The sequence below is a fragment of the Ceratotherium simum genome, chromosome 9, assembly GCF_057802395.1.
Source record: "Ceratotherium simum simum isolate JZ-2026a chromosome 9, ASM5780239v1, whole genome shotgun sequence".
In the NCBI taxonomy this organism is placed as follows: Eukaryota; Metazoa; Chordata; class Mammalia; order Perissodactyla; family Rhinocerotidae; genus Ceratotherium; species Ceratotherium simum.
Genome location: NC_141908.1, coordinates 5,254,741 through 5,271,248, shown reverse-complemented (window position 1 = coordinate 5,271,248; position 16,508 = coordinate 5,254,741).

Sequence of the window (16,508 nt, the reverse complement as noted above, 5' to 3'; positions counted from 1 at the left end):
TAGTCTTTATGCCTGAGTATGTTCTAAGGGCTGGATAAGAAAGAGATTTCTCACTGACGAGAAGCTCACAGTTTCGTAGGAGGTGTGGGCAAATAAAACACTACCAAGACAGGTTTTATGTGGCATACAGAGGAACATAAGAGCCAAGAAAAGTTAAGTGTCCTGAGTAGTGTTTTGTGTGTATCTTGAAGGAACAAATGAAAAAAGAAAAGCAGAGAAAATTAAGTGGACAAAAGGAGAAAGTATAGATGTTTGCATGCCCCAAGGGAGTCAAGTTTTTATACATGTATAAAATTCAATCGTTATAACAGTGCTCAACAACTGATATTTCTTAACGTCAATTCACAGGTGAGGAAAATGATGCAAGAACTTTAGTTACACGGCTGGGAAGAGATCGAGCTGGATTTAAATCAAGATCTGTCTAATAATACTTTTCTTAAACTTTACACTCTTCTCTGATGCCAGAGGCTGTGTTTGTCAGCGGCCCTGTAATTGGAAGTCAAGTTTGCCAAGCAAGGCTGAATCAGATAAGACTTTTTCTTTGCTTTCTACCTGAGAGCTAGATTGTCTCTGTCGGGGCTGATACTCCCACTCAATTAAGCTAATGCCATATAATCGGTTTGGTGGAAATTCATTATCTTGGTTGAGTGACTTAATCCACCACGTTTGTGAGTTAGAATCCATCAAAATAGTTGGTCTGATAGTCTTACATAAACGCTACCTAAAATAAACACCATACAGAAATTTCTTTCACTTTGTAAAGTTAACGTCAGTAAATGCGGGAAATAAAACACTGACTTGTAAAATGTTAAGGTTGAGGTAATTAAAATACTTTATTGAATGAGAATGGTCTCCATTAGACATGAACAGACTCTGAAATTTTTGCCTGGGTCCTTGGCTCTAAATGAATTATAGCACTAATAATAGCCTAGATTAATCAAACGAACAGATAACCCAAATAAAATTTCTATTGTTTTTATGAATAAAGAATTGATATTTTGCATTATTTTATTATTCTCCTAGGATTTGTATATTTACGTTTTTTTCACAATAAAAAAGTAAGCAAACAATAAAAAAGGAAATACACTATTAACATGTTATATTTCCCAAGAGATTTATATCTCTAAACATGTTTGATTAGGCGTTGTTTCCTTTTTGCCCTGAGGCACAGACATTCAAAACAGTTAACAGTTTGTAGTGCATCAGTGTGGTGAACAATGGACATTAGTTCCTCTCATTGTCCTCTCCTGCAACATTTTCACACTTCACTAGCTCGCTTTCTTCTTTATACCAAAAGGTAGTGCTCCCAGATTTCCTTGGCATTTATCGAGAGATTCTGACCTCTGCATCTCTTCTGCATCAGGGTACTTTTATATTGAGTTGAAAGAGGAATTCCCAAAGCCCTTAATCTGAAACTGCACATCCTCATAATCACCTCCTAACTGAGGAGGGTATTCAATTTGGGGTGAGTAGGGCGCCATGCTGGCCAAAAACAGCCTCAGAGACCACATAAAACTTATAATTGAAGTTTCAGAAATTGCTTATTTTAAATCTCTACCTATATACATTTTTAAGTCCAAACCTCTTTTATAATGTAACAGAAAATAAGAATTTGAGAAACAAATATGCTACTGACCTTCCCTCATGAGAAGAGCAACAACTTGTACATCAGGGACTTGTGCCCATTTCTGAAGGTCATTGGAAAAATCACTGCTAGCCATACTGCTGTATGGTAAGTGCTGGCTTTGCCCTCAGAGTCCATCAAATCAAGTCCCGGGAAAACAGACTGTTCAAATTACAAAGTCAGCTGGAAACTCCAACCATCTCATTAACTTCTGACCCAGCAAACTCCCAAATTGTTAACCATTGATAATGAAATTAGTACTGTGTTATTATTTTCTTCTCTTCTGCTCTCTTTTTCTTACAAGCAGACACACACACGCATACACACACAGATACTTTCAAGATACTTTCTAGGAACTAGAACTATGTCTTGAGGATAAAGTACGGCATATATTTTATTCCTTAATTTTAGGAATTTTCAAATTTCTAATAGTGTCACTACCATTAGGAACATATAAATGTCAGATAGCTCTTGAAACTAAACCTTAATAAAAGCAAAAATATTTCTTGAATATTGAATGATTATAAAACATTACCTGAATATTCTTAATAATATTCTCCTAATAATAAATAATAACAATAAACTTCAGTTATTGAGCATTTATTTTGAGCCAGACACTGTGTGCAAGGGAAATTTCCAAAGTCTATACTCATATTATAAATTATTGAAGTCATAAATGGTTGAAATTTATGATTGTCTCAGTAGAAACATAGTCTTACACAGTTGAGCAATGTCCTATAGTTAATTTAGCAGAATATATTTAACCTGATTGAATCATTGAATTTACCACTTACATTATTAAAATTGATTTCCATCAAAATGGTTGAACCCGTAGCCTTGTGTAGTGACTCTGACAAAAATACCTTTATTAAGTTGTTTTTACTCTGTAAATTCTATTTACTACCTAAGTTACTCTTCACAACAACACTATGAGTTAACAATAGTATTTCCCGTGTGTGTGTGTGTTTGTGTGTTTGTCTGAGACAGTTTCAGAGAAGTTAGACATGGTGTAACTCATGTGTGAAAGTCTCTCCTTCCATGAAACTCCTACAGTGATGATTCTTTCCAAGTCTCTGGTAGGTTTTCTCAGTCAAGCTAGGATCATTCCGGTGTGCAGTGAGCAGCATTGGTGTAGGATAGTCAGCTGTAGCCAAACCAGGAAGGAGTGAGGCATTTTTACATATGTGGCTACATATACAATTTGTATTTTACTCACGCATCCATTCATTCATTAACTCTGGCATTCTTTTGATTAATATTGACAGAATGTCTTCTCTGCGTCAGGCAGTGTTAGCTTCTGGGGTTACACTGACGCATAAGCTGCAAACCTTTATCTCAGTTTATTAAAGGTAGTGAGTGAGATGGAAAACATGCATATAATTAAAGTGGTGACCAAAACCCCATGATAATGATAAGCCCATGATCAAGAATAAAATCCTCCTAACTGATGAGATCTCCTCAGAAGAGGTTTTATCTAAGCTGTTGACTGAAGGAAGAGTGGAATTGTAAAAGGCTACTAGGTATAGACAGCACAGTGTGCAGTAGCCAACAGGTAAGAGAGAGTACAGTACAATCTGCCCTCTGCAAGTTCTTGCTGTGTACCTGACAGTAATTGGAGGTGAGGACAAGGGGGCAACATTATCGGACTTTTATTAGCGATAGATTTCTCTGGTTATAGCATGGATAATGTGTCAGAGTATGGAAATACTGGGACATGAATATTAAGAGGATAAGAGGTAATTTGCTTAGGACATGATAGTGAACTGAAGGAAGGTAGTGGTAGTGTGAATAAGAGAAGGATAAGAACCTATAAAAATAGAAGATATAATCATTAATATAGGAAGTAGTGGTGATTTGAGTAAAGGATAAAGCAAGGATGCATCTCAGGTTTCCAGGTTATGGGAATGAACTTATGATGATAAATAAAAACATAAGGAAGAGTTGCCGGTTGTGTGAAGAATGTATACATGTTGAGGAGTAGGTGGGAGGAAGACAATGAAGAGTTCATTTTTTTAACACATTGACCCTGAAGTGCCCATGACATATTTAAGAGGAGATGTTGAGTCACCATTTGGAGTTTGAGGTCACAAGCTCAGGGGAAAGTTGTGAGTGCCACCAGCTTGTAGGTGGCTGTTGAAACCAGCAGAGTAGTTGGGCTCACCTAAGGAGAGTATCTCAGGAGTGATTTTAATTTTATTCTAATGAATACTAAGAACTAACCCAGAGAAATGTATATCCATATTTAAAAATTTGCGCAGTAAAGACTTCAGATCAAGGGAAAATATGTAAGAACAATTGCTCTACCATTTATCAAAAAAGGATGATATTGGTAAATAATCTCATTGGTGTGATAGTTTCAAAAACCAAATACAGAGGGTTGAAGGACAGTTGGAGATGAAGGTATGTTTAACATATTTTATACGACCTGTCTGGCTTTCTAGATAAAATCCAAGGCCACCTCTCTCTTTCATCACCTCAAAAGTTTCTGACACAAAGCTCAGCATGCGGGTGCACAGCACTTGTGGTACAAGAATAGCTGTTGAAATTTTCAATCTCGATTGCTGACTCCACATTTTACTAATTTAGCAATGTTGGGCTATTCAGTCACCCCTTCTGAGTTCCACGTTCTCTCCAGCAGATAATTAAGCATAACTGTTGCACAGGGCTGTTGTGAAGAAAAATGAAGAAATATATGAGAACTACTTATAAGCTCCACAGAGCTCTAAATAGCATGCAAATGTGAATACTATCCCTTAACACTCAGGGCATTTCATTTTGTTTTGTTTTTTAAGAAATCTCTCTGTTGTAGGGGCTGGCCCGGTGGTATAGTGGTTAAGTTCACACACTCCGCTTCAGTGGCCAGAGGTTGGTAGATTCATATCCTGGACCTACATACCGCTTATCAAGCCGTGCTGTGGCGGCGTCCCACATATAAAGTAGAGGAAGATGGGCACAGATGTTAGCCCAGGGCCAATCTTCCTCAGCAAAAAGAGGAGGTGTAAGATTAAATTTTTTTTTTTTTTACATTTTGGATCCTAATGTCCAAGCAAATACTCACACGATAAAAGGAAGGAAAATATGCCACAACCCAAGGTAGTATTACTAATACCCCAAGCTCTTACTACAATTATGCTATTTAATGAACAAATAAATGGATCTGATCCCTGCTTCTAGGTCTTTCCACAATCGTTCTCAAGATGCAAACTTCCCCAAATTGGGTACAGTTGTCCGTGGATGGATAGGTGGTGAGACTCACTAACAAGGGCAGGGTGCAAATGCGGGAGAATTTCTGTAAACAGCATTGCCATTCTCCAAGGCATCTGGGGCTGGAGTGTTTGGTGGCTTCCACTCAGCTGTCACTTGTACATCTCTGAAGCGTCCACTTTGCTGTATGTGCTAATTATGTTGACTCATTAGTTTAGGCCTCTGGTTTCCCACATATGCGTGACTACAAACATCTTTTCAAAAGTCTCTTTCTTTATAAAATATGCTTCTCAACCCTACAAAACCTAATGCTTTCTTTTGTAATAAATATTTTAACTGATAATTTAAACCATAATTTAATCATAATGTAACTTACTTTTGTACATATAATTTTAAAAGAAAAATCAATACAATTCCCTACTTAACAGAAAGAAGATAAAATAATACATATTCAGTATGTAAATCCTTAGGCAAAACTACACTAGAAGACATGATAAAGTGGTCAAAGACCAAGATTCCATTGTCTTGCATTGGTGACTCAATCACTGCATAAGATTTCCTGAGATAGTGGACATCTTTTGGTAAAGTCATGAATAAAAAAAAATGTGTATTCTTTTCTCAATTTACCCAGTGAATATTCTTGAAAAATCTAGGCCAAATATCAAAAAATTTTTGTGAACATATGTAAGAGTTAGGTTCTAAGTTTAAGTAATTATAACCTGGTTTTTATGTACATAAATATCTAGTAGGACACAGGAAAAGTTGTGTTTGTGGAAAAGACTGTTAGATATTCACTAAAAGAAATCATTTCCTCTCCTTTCTGGGAACATAGCTAGACCCATTCCTTAGCCTCATTTGCAGTCTCGCCGAAGGAATAAAGAAATGAGGGGTGCTATTTTTAGTCAAGTCTTTGAAAAAAGCTTGTTCAGTCCCTTGTATCAGTCACGCTCCCTGCAGGAAATAAATGATATGCTCAAACTGAGTAATTTAAGGAGAGTTTAATAATGTCACTATAAAAGTGAAGTCAGGACATAAGATGCCATAAAGGACAGTGCAACTCGCAGGGCTGGTAGCAGGGAGGTCACAGGGCTCTCTAAGCCTGGAAGGTCATGAGGAGGGTACAGGCAGAAACTTGCAGAGAGAGAGCTGTATAGAGGGGGCTGTCTGCCAAGAGATAAAGCTTGGGTTGTGGACACAGTCAGCTGACAGGCAACCCCACCGGGGTAGGAGTAAACAGCCCAATCTCTCTTCTCATTCCCTCTCTCTCATTGCTTGCTCGTGTTCCTCATTGGCTAAGCCCAATTAAAAATCCAGTCGTCAGGGAGGCCCATTGCTGCAACCATTCTCTTGGGGCAGAGAGAAGCATGGAGAAGGATAAAGAGTAGATAAAGAGGAGCAAAGGAAAGATATCCTGCACATCCCTGCAAACCCTCTTTCCTCTCTCACTGGCTGGCTGGGGTCAATAATGATTGCTCTAGGGTAGTGGTTTTAATATTGTTGTTTCCTTGTCACCTGGGGACATTTTTAGAAATGCAAAGTCTCCAGCCTCACCACAGAACTACTTAAGCAAAAACTCTGGGGTTGTGACTCAGAATTTGGCATTTTAACAGCCCTCCAGGTGACCCCAATGCAGGCTAAAGTTTGAGAACCTCTGCTCTAGGAAGGTTCGGACTACATGTTGAAAAGGGTCTAGGAGAAGGAAAATCACCTATCAAGGAGCTTCCTTCTTAGACTGTCCTGTGATGTATTGTGTTGAGCCGCTGCATAGTTTTATGTCTACAGTTTCTGGAGTCTATTCCCATCCTGAGGCAAAGGTATGCTCGGTTTACTGGGACTTTCCCTCAGACTGCTAGACACCTAGTATCCCTGGCTTTTTCCAGGACTGCTGGAGCAACCTCCAGATCTCAGCTGCGGGGCTGAGGCTCCCTTCCTCTCCTTCCTCAGTAAGAATTTGTTTTAGTGACTGAGAAGAGCAGAGTTGCATAGATTTTGGCAGAGATGGTCTAGAGAAGGTTTAGCAGAGAAGTTCAGACTACAATCTGTCTTTCTGCAACCATATCCACTAACCTGCTGGCATCTCTCCCCATATATTCTACCTTTTCTCCCATTGCAATGGAAGAAATTTGCCTGCTTCTTTCTAAGCTTCTTTTTATTGTTTATTTGGTAATCCTCTGAACTCCATGCAAGATTCTCTTGAGTACTAAAAGATTTAAATTTTATAGATTTTTTCTATCCTTACTGTCTGGCCAGTTAAATGGTCAAGCCCTGAGCCAAGAGAATAGGATGTGTACTTTGTCCTCTCCACGTGGAGGCACAGCAAAGTCACATTGTCAAAGATATGAGTGTATGATCTTATCACAAGGAAACAATGGAGAATTGGAAATAATAATTCAATCTATTCCAAGTAATTCAATGTAAATAGCATGTTTATAGGCTGAACAAAATGAACCAGGAGTGTCATCAATCTCACCCATTAAACCTCAAGTGGCCAAATTCACTGGATAATTCCTCATGTATACCTTATTCGATCTCTTATACTCTTTCAATAGTTGACCACTCTTTATGTCTTGAAAATCCTGTTCTCCCGGCATCTTGAACAACACACCTCTCTAGTTATCCTACTAGTTCTTTTTCTTAGTCTCTTTTGCTGGATTCTCATCCTTTTTTCAGGTCTCAGTACCCTTCCTTTTCTACCCACATTCTCTTTCTAAGTGCTTTCCTTTGATCACACGGCTCTAAGTGCCATCAGTGTTCTAACGACTTCACAGCACACATCTCTACCTCCACCGCTGTGACCCAGAAAAGAGAGCAGCTGCTTATGTGGCATTTCCACCTGCATATTTATAGGGATCTGACCTTTGACATGGGGAAAACAAAACTGCTAGTTCCACACTCAAAAAACGGCTGGCTGTCTTTCTGTGTTGATTACTAGTACCATCATCCACTCAACGGCTCAGGCCAAAACCAAGGCATCGTTGCACCCTGATTTTTTCCCTACTCATTCCCAAATACAATCTGGTAATAAGTACAGCATCTCTCCTGCCAATTATTTCCCATGTTGGATCATTTCTCATCACACCCACTGCTACCATCTCAGCCCACGTGGCTCTTCCTTGTGTACATTTCACTCTAGCTACCAGCTTCCCTCCTTTCCCTTATACATGCTGCATGCATGTGGGCTTGAGGGTGAACATAACTTTAGTCTTCAGACCATTTGATCTTCTCTCTTCCTGGAACACTTTCTCAGTGATCTTTGTGTGACTACCTCCTTTACAACACTTAACTCTGACTTCCTCAGAAACCTTCCCTTATCATTCCAGCTGAAGTAGCATCCTCCCTACCCCACTGAACAGTAGTCACTCTATCCCATCACTCTGTTGTATTTTCCCTGTGGCACTTTTCATTATCTGACATTATCATTTAATTGTTTATGTGTTGATCATCTACCTTTTATCAACTGGAATATAAGCTGATGATGGTGTGGAATTTTTAAATTTTGCTGCCACCTTCCCCCTTCCATTATATCAGCATCTAGCAAATCATACATAGTGAATAAATATCTCTGGAATGAATGAAATAAAAATCTGTGTTGCTATTTTAAACACTTCCACCCCACATAGAAACCTTAATTGAATTGACCAGAGTTCCAAAGCAAAAGAAGAATGGAGACTACTATCTTTTTTGCCTTCCAACTATTCTAAGCCATGCTACGATGTTCCGCAATTTTATTTTATTTTATTATTTTTTTTAAAGGTATTTATTTATTTATTTATTTATTTTGGTAAGATCAGCTCTGAGCTAACATCCATGCTGATCCTCCTCTTTTTGCTGAGGAAGACTGGCCCTGGGCTAACATCCGTGCCCATCTCCCTTTACTTTATATGGGATGCTGCCACAGCATGGCGTGACAAGCGGTGCCTTGGTGCGTGCCCGGGATCTGAACCCAGGCTGCCAGCAGCAGAGCTCACGCACTTAACCGCTATGCCTTGGGGCCGGCCCCTGTTAGGCAATTTTAAATCATAAGCACATCTCATGGCAGTGTAATGATATATTTTTTTCATATGGTATCAGGTAAACCTCTACTTTTTCTAAAAAATAATATTTTCTGTGTTAATGAATTGCAATTTCTCAGAGTGGTAGTGCATAGGTTTGAAATTTTAATTAAATGAACCAGAATTTAACAAAACAATACTTGGCTCAACAACAATTTTCAATGTTGACTGTACTCTCACAGAGTGTGAAGTTGTGAGTTGGCCAAAAGACAAACACATTTTGGAAGTGGGATATGGTGGTGATTAGCATGCCAATCAAAACAGCACGGAAGAAAGATGTAGCTTGATTGATTTACTATCAGAATAATTGCTTAATATGTGTGGAGGTGCTCTGTCCATTAGAGACCGTGGGTCTGCAGACGAAAATAATATGCAAAGTCGCCATCTCTGACGAGTTTATGAACAATAGCCAAAAAAACCCAGAAATGCGTTTTCTTGAACTTTAGCTCTTTTTCCACCTATTTGCACCTTAAACATGTCATTTGATGGTTATTATTTTCTGGCAAAGAAGGAAACACAGATTTATTGAACACTTGTCATATGCCAGATTTTAGAAAAATGATCATTTGAAGTATTATTAATCTATTCATCAGTTATCAAGTTAGTAACTTAACTCAGTCCTGCTTCCAAACAATAGCAGTAAAACAGCAACTGCAATCACTAACATGTGTTATTATGAACCTGGGACTCTACTAAGCATTTTACAAGCATAATTTAATTGAATCCTCATGATGAATATATAAGATATATTATTACTTTCCTGAAAAAACTAAGGTTTTGCAATGTTAAGTACCTCACCTAAGGTTCCAGATATCCAGAATTCAAACCCAGGTCCACCTGAAACCAAAGACTATAGTACATTGCCTCAAGGAGTTGGTACTCTTTCTACAATACTGCTCTGCCAATGATATCACGAAAACCCTTTGTCCAATTTTGATCATCTCCATTTAGGTCTAGTTTTAAATGCTTTCTGGATGAATTCAAGTCAAGATGGCAGCGTACGCAGACTCTGAACTCACCTCCTCCTGCGGACACAGCCAATTTACAACGACTCGTGGAAAAATTACCCCTGAGACAGAACTGAAAACTGGATGAGAGGAACTCCTGCAACAACGGACAATCCTAACTGGGGTAGAAGAGGCAGAAACTCCCTTTTGGAGAGAAAAACGCCGCCTTCACAAGCCGCCAGCTTCACAGCCTCCCCGGGAGCAGCTCACAGGTACGCAGCCTCCCTGGAGGCGCGGGGCCCTGAGCCGGGGAGCACCCCCGCTGGGGGCATTTTGTGGACCCAGCACAATCGAGACGAGTGGCATAATATCTGACATTGCCTGCTACTAAAACATTGGGGAGAACCCCCAGAAAAGCTGGTTCACAAAGCAACTAAAACCGGCTCTTAAAGGGCCCACACGCAAACTCACCCATTTCGGAAAGCAACCTAAAATCACCAGAAAGAAAGGTGCACAGTGCTTTGGTGACAAGAGACTCACCTAATAGGCCCTGAGTGCATCTCAGTGAGAGGTGAGACCTCTCCAGGGACTGGGACATTGGCGGCGGCCATTGTTGTCGCCTGGTGTGAGCGTGCTGACACAGACGCCATTGGAGTTCTCCCTGAGGCCTGCTAGCCCAGGGTCTGCCCAACCCGCTAGAGCACCGATTTAATCCAGCTCAGCCAGGGCAGGCAGCCCACCCTAGAGACTGGCCCCACCCAACAACAAGCCCTCAGGCAACTTGTAGGCCTGAAGATTGGTGACTGGATTCTCCACAGCCTGGCAACTGAGCTGACGTCAGTGGGGCAGGGCGTGCACAAGGAGCAGGTAGAGAGTGTAGGGCAGTGGCGGAGTGTGTGGGGCTCCAGCCTTGGAGAGACTGGGTCCGCTTCAGGAGGTCAGGGCGCTCACACGGGGCAGAACTGTGTTGACTGTGTGTGTGGACCTGTGGGCTGCAGGGCTTGTCAGCTCCGGAAGACTTGTGCTTCTCAAAGACCCACATAGGGAGTTTGCCCCACCTTCCAAAGCCTGAAACAACTGGGTGCTCCCATGCCTGAGGCCAGCCCCACCCAGCTGCAATCCTCAGAGAGCTGACAAGAGAACTAAAGCCTGGAGGCTTATAACAATTGTAAGGGTCTGAGCCTAACAACCTGCCACGCTGGGGGCATATTCACATACAAGAAATACTGCAACAAAAATGTGGTATTAGAACTTGCAGTCAACTGTGCTGGGGCTCCCCACACCTAATAAAGAGACTGAAGGGCCCACAACAACTACAAACAGCTGAGCATTACAACAGCTGGCCAGGAGCATAACTCGGCCTCCCTGGGTGCCTACAGGGAGAGCAAACAGGCCACAACAGAAGGACACACGTAGCCCACATAGGGGTCACGCCTGGAACATTGAGAACAGAGGGAAACACACAGCAAGCCTTCTAAGCCATCACTTACATAAGGTCACCTATCCAAGAGCAGGAGACGTAGCTGACCTACCTAATACATAGACACAAGCACAAGGAAAGAGGCAAAATGAGGAGGCAAAGGAATACATTCCAAGTAAGGGAACAGGACAAAACCCCAGAAAAGGAACTAAGTGAAACAGAAATGAGCAACCTACCCGACAGAGAGTTCAAACTAAGAGTGCTAAGGATGCTCACTGATCTGGGGAGAAGAATAGATGAACTCAGTGAGAATGTCAACAAAGAAATGGAAGATATAAAAAAGAACCAATCAGAAATGAAGAATACAATACTGGAAATGAAAAATTCGCTAGAGGGACTCAAAAGCAGAGTAGAGGATACAGAAGAACGGATCTGTGAGCTGGACGAAAGACTGGAAGAAATTACCCAAGCTGAAAAGGTAAAAGAGAAAAGAATTAAAAAGAGTGAGGACAGTCTAAGGGACCTCTGTGACAACATCAAGCACACTAACATCCATGTTATAGGTGTCCCAGAAGGAGAAGAGTGAGACAAAGGGGCAGAGAATCTATTTCAAGAAATAATAGATGAAAATTTCACTAACCTAAGGAAGGAAACAGACATCCAGGTACAGGAAGCAAAGAGAGCCCCAAAAAAGATAAACCCAAAGAGGCGCACAGCAAGACACATCATAATCAAAATGTCCAGAATTAAAGATAAAGAGAGAATCCTAAAAGCCGCAAGAGAATGTCAAGTTACATACAAAGGAAACCCCATAAGGCTATCAGCTGTCTTCTCAGCAGAAATCTTACAGGCTAGAAGAGAATAGCATGATATATTTAAAGAGCTAAAAGGAAAAAACTTACAGCCAAGAATACTCTACCCAGCAAGGTTATCATTCAAAATGGAAGAAGAGATTAAAAATTTCCCAGACAAGCAAAAATTAAAGGAGTTTGTCACCAAGAAACCAGTGCTATGAGAAATGTTAAAGGGACTGATTTAAGGGGAAAAGAGAAGACCACAAATAGGAAAAATTATCTATTACCATGATAAGAGGGTAATGGATATAAATGCACAAAAAGAGGTTAGATATATATCAAAAACATAAAAGGATGGAGGAGGAGAGTTAAAGAGTAGAGCTTTCAGACAGAGGTCAAACTAAAGAGACCATCAATTCTGTATAGAAGAAAGAAGGAACAGAGAAGGACTACTAAAAAAGTGAGAAAAAAAAGTTAAAAAATGGGAGTAAGTACATACTTATCAATAACTACTTTAAAAGTCAATGGACTAAATGCTCCAATTAAAAGGCATAGGGTGGGTGATTGGATAAAACAACAAGACCCATATATATGCTGCATACAAGAGACACACTTCAGACCTAAAGACACTCACAAACTGAAAGTGAAGGGATGGAAAAAGATACTCCACGCAAATGGCAATGAAAAGAAAGCTGGGGTAGCAGTACTCATATCAGACAATATAGACTTGCAAACAAAAACTGTAAAAAGAGACAAAGAAGGGCATTACATAATGATCAAGGGAACAATCCAACAAGGGGATATAACACTTGTAAATATGTACGCACCCAATGTAGGTGCACCTAAATATATAAAGCAATTATTAACAGATATAAAAACAGAAATAGACAGTAACACAATAATAGTAGGGGACTTTAACACTCCACTTTACACCAACGGATAGATCATCCAAACAGAAGATCAATAAGGAAACATTGGCCTTAAATGGTACACTAGAACAGATGGACCTAGTAGATATATGCAGAGCATTCCATCCAAAAACTGAAGAATACACGTTCTTTTCAAATGCACATGGAACATTCTCCAGGATTGATCACACACTAGGCCACAAAACAAGTCTCCATAAATTTAAGAAGATTGAAATAATACCAAGCATCTTTTCTGACCACAACAGTAGGAAACTAGAAATCAACTATAGGAAGAAAATCAGAAAATCCACAAATACGTGGAGATTAAACAAAATGCTATTGAACAACGACTGGGTCAACGAAGAAATCAAAGAAGAAATCAAAAAATACCTGGAGGCAAATGAAAATGAAAATACGACATGCCAGAATTTATGGGATACAGCAAAAACGGTTCTAAGAGGGAATTTTATAGCAATACAGGCCATCTCAACAAACAAGAAAAATCTCAAATAAACAATCTAACAATGCACCTAAAGGAACTGGAAAAAGAAGAATAAACCAAGCCCAAAATCAGTAGAAGAAGGGAAATCATAAAAATCAGAGCAGAAATAAATGAAATAGAGACCAAAAAAGCAATAGAAAAAATTAATAAAACCAAGAGCTGATTCTTTGAAAAGATAAACAAAATTGACAAACCTTTAGCTAGACTCACCAAGAAAAAAAGAGAGAAGGCAGAAATAAGTAAAGTTAGAAATGAAAGAGGAGAAATTACAACAGACACCTCAGAAATACAAAAGATTATAAGAGAATACTATGAAAAGCTATATGCCAACCAATTCAACAATCTGCAAGAAATGGGTAAATTCTTAGAATCATACAACCTTCCAAAACTGGATCAAGAAGAAGTAGAGAATTTGAATAGACCAATCACCAGTAAGGAGATCGAAACAGTAATCAAAAACCTCCCCAAAAATAAAAGTCCAGGACCAGACGGCTTCCCTGGTGAATTCTACCAAACATTCAAAGAAGACTTAATACCTATCCTTCTCAAACTCTTCCAAAAAATTGAGGAGGTGGGAAGCTCCCTAAGTCATTCTATGAAGCCGACATTACCCTGATACCAAAACCAGACAAGGACAACACAAAAAAAGAAAACTACAGGCCAACATCACTGATGAACATTGATACAAAAATCCTCAACAAAATACTAGCAAATCGCATACAACAATATGTTAAAAAGATTATACACCATGATCAAGTGGGATTTATTCCAGGTATGCAGGGATGGTTTAACATTTGCAAATCAATCAATGTGATACACCACATTAATAAAATGAAGAATAAAAATCACATGATCATCTCAATAGATGCAGTGAAAGCATTTGACAAGATACAGCATCCATTTATGATAAAAACTCTGAATAAAACGGGGATAGAAGGAAAGTACCTCAACATAATAAAGACCATATATGAGAAACCCACAGCTAATATCATCCTCAATGGTGAAAAACTGAAAGCTATCCCTCTAAAAACAGGAACCAGTCAAGGATGCCCACTGTCACCACTCCTATTTAACATAGTATTGGAAGTCCTAACCAGAGCAATCAGGCAAGAGAAAGAAATAAAAGGGATCCAAATTGGAAAGGAAGAAGTGAAACTGTCACTATTTGCAGATGACATGATTTTATATATAGAAAACCCCAAAGAATCCACCAGAAAACTTTTAGAAGTAATAAATGAATATGGTAAAGTTGCAGGATACATAATCAACATGCAAAAATCAGTTGCATTTCTGCACACTAACAACGAAGTAGCTGAAAGAGAAATTAAGAATACCATCCCATTTACAATTGCAATAAAAAGAATAAAATATCTAGGAATAAACTTAACCAAAGAGGTGAAAGAGCTGTACCCGGAAAACTATAAAACATTGCTGAAAGAAATTGAAGAAGACACAAAGAAATGGAAAGATATTCCATGCTCTTGGATTGGAAGAATTAACATAGTTAAGATGTCCATACTTTCTAAAGCCATCTATAGATTCAATGCAATCCCTATCAAAGTTCCAATAACATTTTTCACAGAAATAGAACAAAGAATCCTAAAATTTATTTGGAACAACAAAAGACCCCGAATAAGTAAAGAAATCCTGAGAAAAAAGAACAAAGCTGAAGGTATCACACTCCCTGATTTCAAAATATACTACAAGCTATAGTAACCAAACAGCATGGTACTGGGACAAAAACAGACACACAGATCAATGGAATAGAATCGAAAGCCCAGAAATCAACCCACAGATCCATGGACAGCTAATCTTTGACAAAGGAGTCAAGAACATGAAATGGAGAAAAGAAAGTCTCTTCAACAAATGGTGTTGGGAAAACTGGACAGCCACATGCAAAAAAATGAAAGTAGACCCTTACTTTATACCATACACACAAATTAACTCAAAATGGATTAAAGGCTTGAATGTAAGACCTGAAACTATGAAACTTCTAGAAGAAAACATAGGCAATACGCTCTTCGACATCGGTCTTAGCAACATATTTTCAAGCACCATGTCTGACAGGGCAAGAGAAACAATAGAAAAAATAAACAAATGGGACTACATTAAACTAAAAACTTCTGCACAGCAAAGGAAATTATCAACAAAACGAAAAGACATCCTAACAATTGGGGGAAGATATTTGCAAACCATACATCTGATAAGGGGTTAATCTCCAAAATATACAAAGAACTGATGCATCTCAACAACAAAAATACTACAAACCCAATTAAAAAATGGGCAAAAGACCTGAACAGACATTTCTCCAAAGAAGATATACAGATGGCCAACAGACACATGAAAAGATGTTCAAAATCACTAACTATCAGGGAAATGCAAATCAAAACTACGATGAGATATGACCTCACGCCCGTCAGAATGGCTATAATTAACAAGACAGGAAACAACATGTGTTGGAGAGGATGTGGAAAGAAGGGAACTCACATACACTGCTTGTGGGACTACAAACTGGTGCAGCCACTATGGAAAACAGTATGGAGATTCCTCAAAAAATCAAGGATAGAACTACCATGTGATCCAGCTATTCCACTGTTGGGTATTTATCCAAAGAACTTGAAAACACCAATGCGTAAAGATACATGCACCCCTGTGTTCATTGCAGCATTATCCACAATAGCCAAGACTTGGAAGCAACCTAAGTGCCCATCAGGGGACAAATGGGTAAAGAAGATGTGGTATATATACACAATGGAATACTACTCAGCCATAAGAAACGTTGAAATCCAGCCATTTGTGACAACATGGATGGACATTGAGGGTATTATGCAAAGTGAAATAAGTCAGAGGGAGAAGGTCAAATACCGTATGATTTCCTTCATTAAGTAGTAGATAATAACAACAATAAACAAACACATAGAGACAGAGATTGGATTGGTGGTTACCAGAGGGGAAAGGGGGAGGGAGGAGGGCAAAAGGGATAATTCAGCACATGTGTGGTGATGGGTTGTAATTAGTATTTGGGTGGTGAACATGATGTAATCTATGCAGAAATAG